General features: G+C 39.1%; 1 long non-coding RNA gene across 1 annotated transcript; it reads left to right on the top strand.

The window, feature by feature from the left end:
* The first annotated feature begins 266 nt into the window (after window positions 1-266).
* On the top strand, window positions 267-8,896 carry LOC141041958 (uncharacterized). The gene is made up of 2 exons (XR_012203732.1): window positions 267-877; window positions 2,337-8,896. It is a non-coding gene; the product is annotated as an uncharacterized lncRNA (long non-coding RNA).
* Window positions 8,897-9,634: the final 738 nt, after the last annotated feature.

Genomic DNA, 9,634 nt, shown 5'->3' on the forward strand with positions numbered 1-9,634 from the left:
CTGCTCCACCGAACCGACCTCTTCTTCGAGCGTGAGCCGCTCCTCTCCCTGACACCCTCGTACGCACTAGGGTTTCGTGCGCCGCCGCCGCCGCCGGTCCTCTTCAACACCGCGACGGGCTTCACGGCCTACTTCGGCCTCAGGCCTTAATGCTTCCTCTGCTTCTGTGTCGACCGGCTTTTCAGCGAGGAGGACGTACATCACGCAGCTTGTCTTCTCGGAAGGAGATGATGAAGGATGCAGAGAAGGAAGGCAACGTGGTGTGTTCTTGCTGCAAAGTTCTCGTTCATATTTTTCTTGCTGCAAAGTTCTCGTACATATTTTTCTTCTTGGTAGGAAGGCAACGTGTTGTGTTCTTGATGATGATCGAAGAAGATCGTGCTGGCTGCTGTTCAAGGGACGATAGCCAAAGAAGAAGAAGATGATTGCTATGTTCTGCTGGATCAGGATTCTGGAAGACCACGAAGAGGAATAAGACAAGCAGGCATATGTGTACCGTCACGAGCAGCAAAACGAAGAGTAAACCCAAGAATATCAAGGGGGGATTATGTTGGCTGCCGTGGAGGACGAGATGCAAGGGTGCTCGGGCAGCGGCTGCAGCAGCATGACAGATCAAGCGAGCTAGGTTGTGCCATCTCTGGTCCTCTCTCTTCAAACGGTCGACACCGGGTGCTTACGATCGACGTGACGGCGGCGGTGCAAGAGCATGGCGTAGCTGGTCTGAGAGTGGCGATGGACTCACTGCCCGCTGCTATTATATCATCCAAAGTAGTGGCAGGGCGCAGCGGCACGAACGGCTCAGCCTCTGCCTTGTTCATCCCATTACCACAGAGGCGCTTTAATTACTGACACATCTGTTCTTATTATGCAACTGCAGGTGATTTCTCATCTTTCAACTCGTTCTATTTTACTCGTCATACATGGAGAGAGTTTATACAATGTTAGATGAAGAGTTGGCGGTGCCATGGTGCCAAGGTTTGCTTCTCAAAACTGATAAGATCACATGATGCTTTTATATGCTTATTATTAAATCACAGGCAAATAACCCACTTCAACCTGCGTGATAATTATGCAGTGAACAGAGCTTTTGTTAAGTGAGTTAATAGAGCAATTCTTCAGATTTGTAATTAGCTGTTGTTCATATTTGAACTAGCGCTTCATACAGAACAATTTTGAGAGCAACTCCCCGCAAAAAAAATACATCAACTATAATTGTTGGAATCCTGAAGGTAGTTCCATCGAAGTTTGTGAGTATATTTGCAAACCTCTGTCTACCTATGAATACTATTATCGAGATAGTTTAAACCATGTTGTTGGCCTGCTACAATGCTCAATGGTTTACCCTTGCTCGGATCAATTCTGGTGTGTTTGTAGTGGGAATGTGGGATGATGTATGAAGAGATAAAGAAAATTATGCTCGCGGAATATGAGTATGTAGTAACAGTTCTCTGTTATGGTTCGCGACAATTGTTCTGGTACATCTCATTGGTAGTTTATATGTAATGCAATGCCGTTTTATAATTATCATGCTAAAAAATAATGTTACATTAGACATTTCAACATAAATGAGTTGGACAACTGAGCCCACAATATATAACTATGTATATTGGGACACAACGTTTTGCCTCTGTGTCCAGATGAGCCGGTCATTCGTCAGTTAGAATCCGCACCAAAGAGTTTATGTGGTGTTGGTGTTCGCCAGTAGTCCAGTACATCGAGTATAGAACACCCGTGTATGCTGCAGGTGGTTACGGCGTACAACGGAACTAACAGAATTATTTTGAATCTCGGTGGCTCTGTATCAGGGTCTTCCTGTACTGATGGTTGAAAGATTTCCATGTGGTATGTAACATGGTACAGATTTTTCGTTTCCTCGTAACTGTGATCAGATAATCATGGATGACGAAAGGCAAACAGATTCCTTGCCTTCCAATTTATCAGTCTTCAGTTACGCTCACATACCGAGTGAATAGATTGCAATGTTCTGTACTTCTTATTTCTAATTGATTTCATTCTCTAATGGTTGCATTAACTTGCCAAATATTTCATCTGGCGGATGCATGGGAGGGGATATGCATCTGCGGCTGTGTGTCTATGGTGGCAGTGGAACAGTCCTCACTGTAAGTGATCTTAGATAGGGATGAGGTTAGCAACGAGGGCGAAAGATGATGAGGCTCCATCATCTACTTTGTGAAGTTCTTCTAATTTCAAATGTTATAGACAGCTAGAAAGACAGCCCACTGTACAAGTTGTCTATATCGATATCTAGAGATGATATGGAGAGCCGCTACAGATAGATACTATCTAGACTATTGTACTTGCCCTTATTGCTGCAGGTCGAAGGCGTCGTGGTGGCGCATTGGAGCTGGAGGAGGCGGTGGGCCAGCACTGTTTGTGCTCAAGACGTACGAGATGGTGGACAGCCCATCGACGGAAGCAGCGGTCTGGTGGAGTGACGTGTTGGACACGACCTTCGTGGTCTGGTGCTCGCTGGAGTTTTCATCTTCAAGCACACAAATTTCTCCAGTTTCATCCATGAGCTCCCCCCACCCCTCTCTTACTGAATCCCTACGCACCCCAAGCAATCTCGGTCAAGTTTGTGCGGATTTGGGTTTAAGATCTGTGCATGTGCGGGGAATTTATTAGTAGGAGTTGGGCTGGGTTTTATTTGTCAGATTTACTGGAGAATTTGCCATTAGATTTTGATCTTGGGTGGGGGCGAGGGTCCTCAAATGTCTACACTGTTGTGGTGAAATGCTACTCCATGTTTACTAAAAATCATTTAGGATGCTGATTTTCTTAGTTGGTCTTGATTGCAGTTAAATGCCAAAAATCAGGACTCGGTATGGTGCCAAAATATGTTCATAATTTTGTGCGCTGGGCTGGTGGGATGCTATGTGAATCACTACATTCTTACTCCTTTGGTTCGCCGGAGGTTCGGATTGCATTGACAAGGGCCTGATTTTGTTCTCATGGTTTGCTAGGTTTAGGTTGAAGTTTTATATTCATGATTGATCCGGATGTTTGGGGTGAAACTTGGTTCAACTGCTATTGAGATTATGTGTTGTGTTTATATTTGACCGTGTCTGAAATATTACGTTTTTTTGTGCAATGGAGTACTTATGTTTGGATTAAAATGTTTTAGCTGCATTCTAAACCTAATATCTTGATTCAGAAATGTCCGTTTACTAAAAGAATTAACTGTTCGTTAAGTTCTCTGAAAATTAAGTCAAGATTTAGCTGGTATTTTAACAAAGCCAAAGTTTCCAGTGTTATGCTTTGCTGAAGTAAAGGCATCATTAAAAATTTGTAATTGTAGATGTTGGCCAATTTAACTCTAACCCGACACATGTGTATGAACAGAACACCTGAGATAACCTTACATCTATTTTCCTTTACTAAATAAAGGCATATGCAGATATGTCCGAGTATTTCAAGATTTCAGCTGCTTTTGATAGGTCTTTCATTCAGAAGAATCAAATGGTTTGTTAATGCAAGGAGTCACTGTCCATGTGTCGATGGGTTTATATGTGCCTCTCTTTCAACTAGAGAGGAACTAATTATGTGTTCATGGCTAAAAGTTCTGAAAATTTCTGCAAATTGTTTAGGTTTGAACAGAGATTCAAAATACATTTATGCAAGCTTCCATGTTTTTCAGAGATTTGTTTTAGTAAGCATGACCTTGGCTACCAACCATAGATTGGTTCGAAATTGAAACCACTTGGGTTGAGAACCATTTTTTCCTTTGAAAATACATTGCAAGCCATAGTGCCAATTCTTAAAAGAATGAGCCCAACAAAGAAGAATGGACTGGGCACATGCAGGTCAATAAAAAATGTGCACAGTAGTCTACTAATTAGACAACAACTCAATCCTACAGAGCCTACCAAGGAAACCAATACTACTGTGTTACACCAAGAGCCTGCTTAATGCATACTAATTTTTTCACAGCTTCTCATCTGTTCGATTCACTATTACGGCAGATATTGCAACTACTGCTAGCCGGAGAGAGCTTCTTGATTATGGAACACATTATATTTTTGTAGTAAGGAGAAAAGTCAGCTGCAACAAATAATCATTTGATTTTCTGTTAGTTAACAAGTGAGCTCAGATGTTTTGTTCCATCTTAAGTGGTTGAAAACTTGAAAAGCATTTCCTTTATATCTGAGTAACTCTTGTTCTATGCCTTCTCCATCAATATTAACCTTTTTCAGAATATATGCCATGTTTCTAGGCAAAATATTCATCGTCGAAGGCCTCTTCCCGAACAATAAAACTTCGAGTTCTTAGTAGGAGCTAGAGATCTTGTTCACCTCCCCATTTGATCATTCTCTTTATTTGAAACATGGTATGTAGTTGCTTGGGTAGTAAACATGATTTATGGTACAAATTGTCATGCAATGAGCTTCCTCCTAAATGAGGTGGTGAACATGGACCGGTGTTGCAGAGATAGTTGGTGAAGAAAGAAATGTTAAGTGATTTATTTAATAAAAAAAGAGTAAACTCAGATGTGCATGAGAAATCAATAGGTATACGTTAACTTGATTAAAGTCGAAAACCAAACTAATGTATGCCCAGTTGTAACGCATGAGCAATTTTATTTTCCAAGTGAAATCTTGCTGCTAATTATATATATTGCTTGTGCAGGATGTTTTCATTTTAGAAAGATTTTTTTATTATACTTGCTGAAGTGCCATGCAAATGAAGCTAAATACAACTGAAATTTTAAGCGCATCAAATGGATATTTTTTTTAGTTCTCATCAAATGGATCTTAATTTGTAACATATAATCATTTGAATCATTTCTCTCTGTATACATCGCTGAGTTACATTGAAAGTGAAGTCGATTTCAATTATTTTCGATTGTTGCAGGCTATCTTTTCTATACATAGGAAATTTGATATGGATATAGGTGCAATCAGAAAAAGATCTATACCTATAAAAATAAATAAAAAGCCCGTGGCAACGCACGGGCATTCTACTAGAATGGTAGTTAATCTGTTACTATTTTCCTTTGTGTTTACTTTGAATGCACTAATAGTGCTCTCTTCAGTTTTATGATCAGCTAGAGTTTACTACAAGGTATTCAAAATGGTGCATCTCAAAAATATGGCACCATTATGTAAGCACCCTTTCTTCCTTGCGCTCTTAACTGCATGCACCATAAATATGGAATGTGCAAGAGGAGCAATCATCATCTAATGTATAGAAAATTAGCTATCTTTCCGTTGCATGGTAATAATGCTCTATTGTTTGTATTGCCTAATTCTTTGTTTCCAAAAGGATATATTCTAGAGAAGAGGCAAATTGACTCACCATGCTTGGTACCAATATTCTGAAGGTTGACCACTTTGTTTATTTCTGTATTTTGCAAGATAAGGCATAGGATAGTGGATTTTCATGTAGGGATGCCTCAGTTGTCCCCTTACTAACAATTGATAACAAATCGATACCATCAACGTCTCTGCCGTCATGAGATAAATCTTGCACATGGTACGTATGACCTATTCCTTCGTCTGTCTCTAATTAGTTTTACATACGAAGTATTCACAGTAACATTCTAAATACACTGCCAACTAGATATGTGGTTCTACAAGATTGCATCTTTGGTCTGCCTGAGGTATGCCCAGACGTAGGATATACCAAACATGTGTAGAATAAGTGATTTCTCTTCGGCAGGTGGCTGCTAGGCCTCTTGGTATTTGTGTGTTTATCACTTGGTAACTATCGCCCACCTTCAGGTTATGACTAATTCAAATTTATGTTGGCTGCATTAACAAAAGGGAAGTGACTACCATTTTGAGTCTGGTCGATGACGTGACCTCTGTTTGCTTATTCCATTCTTAATTCATTTTTGAAGCCGAGCTTGTTGCCTCTTGAAAATAAGACGGGTCGCTACTTTTCATCTAATTTGGTGAGAAGATCAATCTTACATGATTATTGATTTCAAAACATGTCGTTGCTGAGCTTTACCCATAATTTAATAAATCATATAGCACTAATCGTCATTATATTGTTGATTTGTCAGAGGTTGAATGGCTATTCTGTTTCGTCTAGAAGCTTTGTTGCCTTGATAGTTTCATCTGTTTGCATCATTTTTGTTATGACACTAATCAATGAACTCTTAACTGTTTGTGTGGAAAAGAGGACTTCAGGGCCTGCTAAGCACGACGGGAGGACTGCAATTGATAGAAACAAGAGATAACATGGTTGGTTAGCTTGAACCAGAGCTTGCTTGAAGCATATGCACATCCGGGTGTGATGTGGATTGAGTAAGCACATAAAGTTGTGATGCTAATACATACCAAGTCGAGAGCCATATCACTTGGTTGCCGTGCTAGGAATATGCTATGCATACATCATTCATGTAATGATCTTCTATTTATGTTTCTTACGCCATTAATCTTAGGCTAAAGTGTAGTTTATTAGAGCAGTATTTGAATGAAACAAATACCAAGACAGAATGTGGAAGGTACGAATGAGTTCTCTTGCGTTTTCTCGAAAATGTGGAAGGTTTGAAGATTTTTTATATAATTCTTTGAGAACAGAGAAGTAACCCATGTTATTTTCGAAATGGAGTTTTCAGAATTTGATTGCAACTATATGTTTTTTGACACATGTTAAGTGCATTGTTATATTTTGGTAACACACAGGCTCAATTTTGTACTTGTGTGCATTCCACTTAAATTCACATATGTTGATTTTTTGGAAATACACACATTGATTGAGATGTGCGTGCACGTGTACCCTTACTAACGATGCGCTGGAAGGAGCGGCATGACTTGGAACGGAAGAAGTTCAGGGAGTGGTCGGAGACTCAATATGGTTCATTATTGATACATCAAAGATTTTAAAGAGTACTATATTATGTACCAAATATACTGTTACACATATGAAGAATCATGACACTATTTAAAACAATACTATATTAATTTATATTTTTGAATCATGACACTATTTAAAAGAATACTATATTAATTTGTATTTTTCAGTGTTGAGGAAATCGTTAACTCGTATTCTGTTGAGTTACGGTTGTCTGGGCGAAATAATTTTCCTACTTCAGAAAATATGGCAAATAGCGTTTCATTAGAGATGACTTTGTATCAAATTGCATGAATGAGCTATTCATATTTTTTTCATCAAGTCATAATTTTTTTTGTTTAGGTTAGAAGGGTAAATACATTGTTTATGGACATCATATTTTTGTTTCATGGTAATGCATGACATTTCAACTCTATGTTACAATGTGGTAATAGATCAGGAGACATCAGATTACATTTCTTGGCTCCGGGGGTGCATGCCTCCTCCCTCTTGATGGCGGTGGCGGATCGACACGAACACGGGGTGTGAAGGAGAGTGGGCGCCATGGTGAAGGTGAGGTGGGAGTCATCCGGTTTTAAAGTAGAGGGCTCCAGTGATGATGGATTGTTGGTTGTAGTGATTTGATATTTTAATGACTATTCATATCAATGATTATGCTTGGCCCCATGAGAAACACACGAAGAAGAAACGATTGTGAGATAGTGAGGGGAATAGAAAGATGACGAGGAGATGCATTTATCTACCACATCACAAGCATGCAATATCATCACATGTCAATTGTCTATGACTCCCATATCATATAAATAGAAATCCAATATTTTTGTTTCTTGTGAAGTTGGTTCACTTTATTCCCTTCCTGTTAGAGTTGATGCTTGAGATCTAGGGCCTAAACAATTTGTGACCATAGACTGCTCAGAGTTGTCCTATTTGATCTTCAAGTGCAACCCTTCCTTTGTTCTATTGCATCTGTGAGCCATATTAGCATACATTTCTAATCAACAATGGACTACCGGATTTACTTCATGTTAGTTGTTACTATCTCTTAGAAATTCTTTCTGCATTCATCATATAAGCAATTAAATTCACTATCAGCAAACTTCACTGCAAGTTTGCTGCACAATTTTTATTTCATAGATACACGCGAGATTATTATTTTTCTTTATGTTTGTTGAATATATGAATAATTCATTTGAGAACAGAGACAAAACATGACAAGAAAGGGGAAGAACTAACGTACATGGAGCTTGGTCAAGGTCGCCGCTCATGTTTGATGGCATTGTTTCTGGTTCCACCGACGTTGTCGATGTCTGTTACCTATGGCCCCGTTGCTGCTTTCCTCGGTCGGGCGTGGTCCACCAGTCACTGCGTGCAGACAATAGAATTTAGGCCAACAATTGTCGCTGATCTACGCTACAGATTGACCCATAGACAGGGAAAGGAAGCGATGGCTGGTGGGGAGAGGAGCCGGGGACGTGTTGTGGCGGGACAAGAGGCGCAGTGGCAGGGAGAGAAGGTGAAGACTACGCCATGTGAGTTGCTGAAGTTGTGCCTTATACGGTGGGGATAAGGGATGTGTGATGTGCTTGTGTGGTGAGAGGCGAGGAATGGCTTTTCCTTTTTGTGGGAGGCTGTTCATATTTGTCTATTCTATTTTTATATTCAAGATACATACAATTATTTATCATCATTATAATCGAGATAATAAATATTTATTTATTCCAGTAATGTGTTGAGTTATTTTGTTTTTGATTTTAATATACTCTCATGGAATGGTAAAAAATTGGTTCATCCAATTTACAAGTTGAGTACTCTATGTTTGCACGTTCTTACATTTTCATGTGAAATCTTCATGCTAACTGTATGAAGTACTCATGCAGGATGTTACAAGCCAACAAAGTTTTTTTTTTACTATAATTGCTCAAGTACTGTGTGAAGGAAGCTGAAGACAATATTCTTGATATTTTAGGAGATGCAAGTGAAGTGGAATAATGAAAATACATTGCATCAAGTACATTTTTCGATTGTTGCTGTAATTTTTTTCTATACATGTGAAATTGGAAGTGCATTATGCTTATCTATGCAATCAGAAAAAAAGAATTAAAAGGCCCGTGGCAACGCACGAGCATTGTACTAGTTCAGTTAGATTGTGGCTGAATCCTTGGCACAGTAATACTCCTTTATGTGACCAAACGCCACATCTATTCGAGATATATCAGGAACGAAAGTGTACTATTTCAGAGTTTTGTACTCTTTTCTTTCCGGTTTATAGGGTTTATCTCAAAAATTTAGGTTTCCCATTTTATAAGTCTCAGTTTGATTGTTCCTCATCATATGTTCAGATTTCAAGTTGCATTAAATCATTGTATGTAAGAATTAAGAGAAAACTGACCAATGCATGTACTTTATGCATGCGTGCATTGCAATTAATGCACTGGTAAACACATATTTTTAAGAAAAAAACGAGCGCATTAATTGAGTGCTTTTGCAAACTGCAAAAATTATTCCACCACTCACCATCTACTTTGGTTGTGAGATTTTTGAATTGAGCCCTATAAACTGGAAAGGGGGTAGTAGCTGGTAACTTCCAGTTAGCTTTTCGTCGTCGTTTGACCGATGATTTGCTTAGACAATGGGCTGATATAGTTGAATTGGTGCGTAGTACCAATATGAATTCCTCTCCTATCCTGACTAGTGTAATGCCCGTGCGTTGCCACGGGCTTTTGAAATATTTTGCTGAAGTTATATAAACATAACGCAAGTTAAATTTCACATGTAGAGAAAAGATAGCGTGGGCGTAATTGGGTAATAATTG

The sequence above is a fragment of the Aegilops tauschii genome, chromosome 1 (genome assembly GCF_002575655.3).
Source record: "Aegilops tauschii subsp. strangulata cultivar AL8/78 chromosome 1, Aet v6.0, whole genome shotgun sequence".
NCBI classification, from domain to species: domain Eukaryota; kingdom Viridiplantae; phylum Streptophyta; class Magnoliopsida; order Poales; family Poaceae; genus Aegilops; species Aegilops tauschii.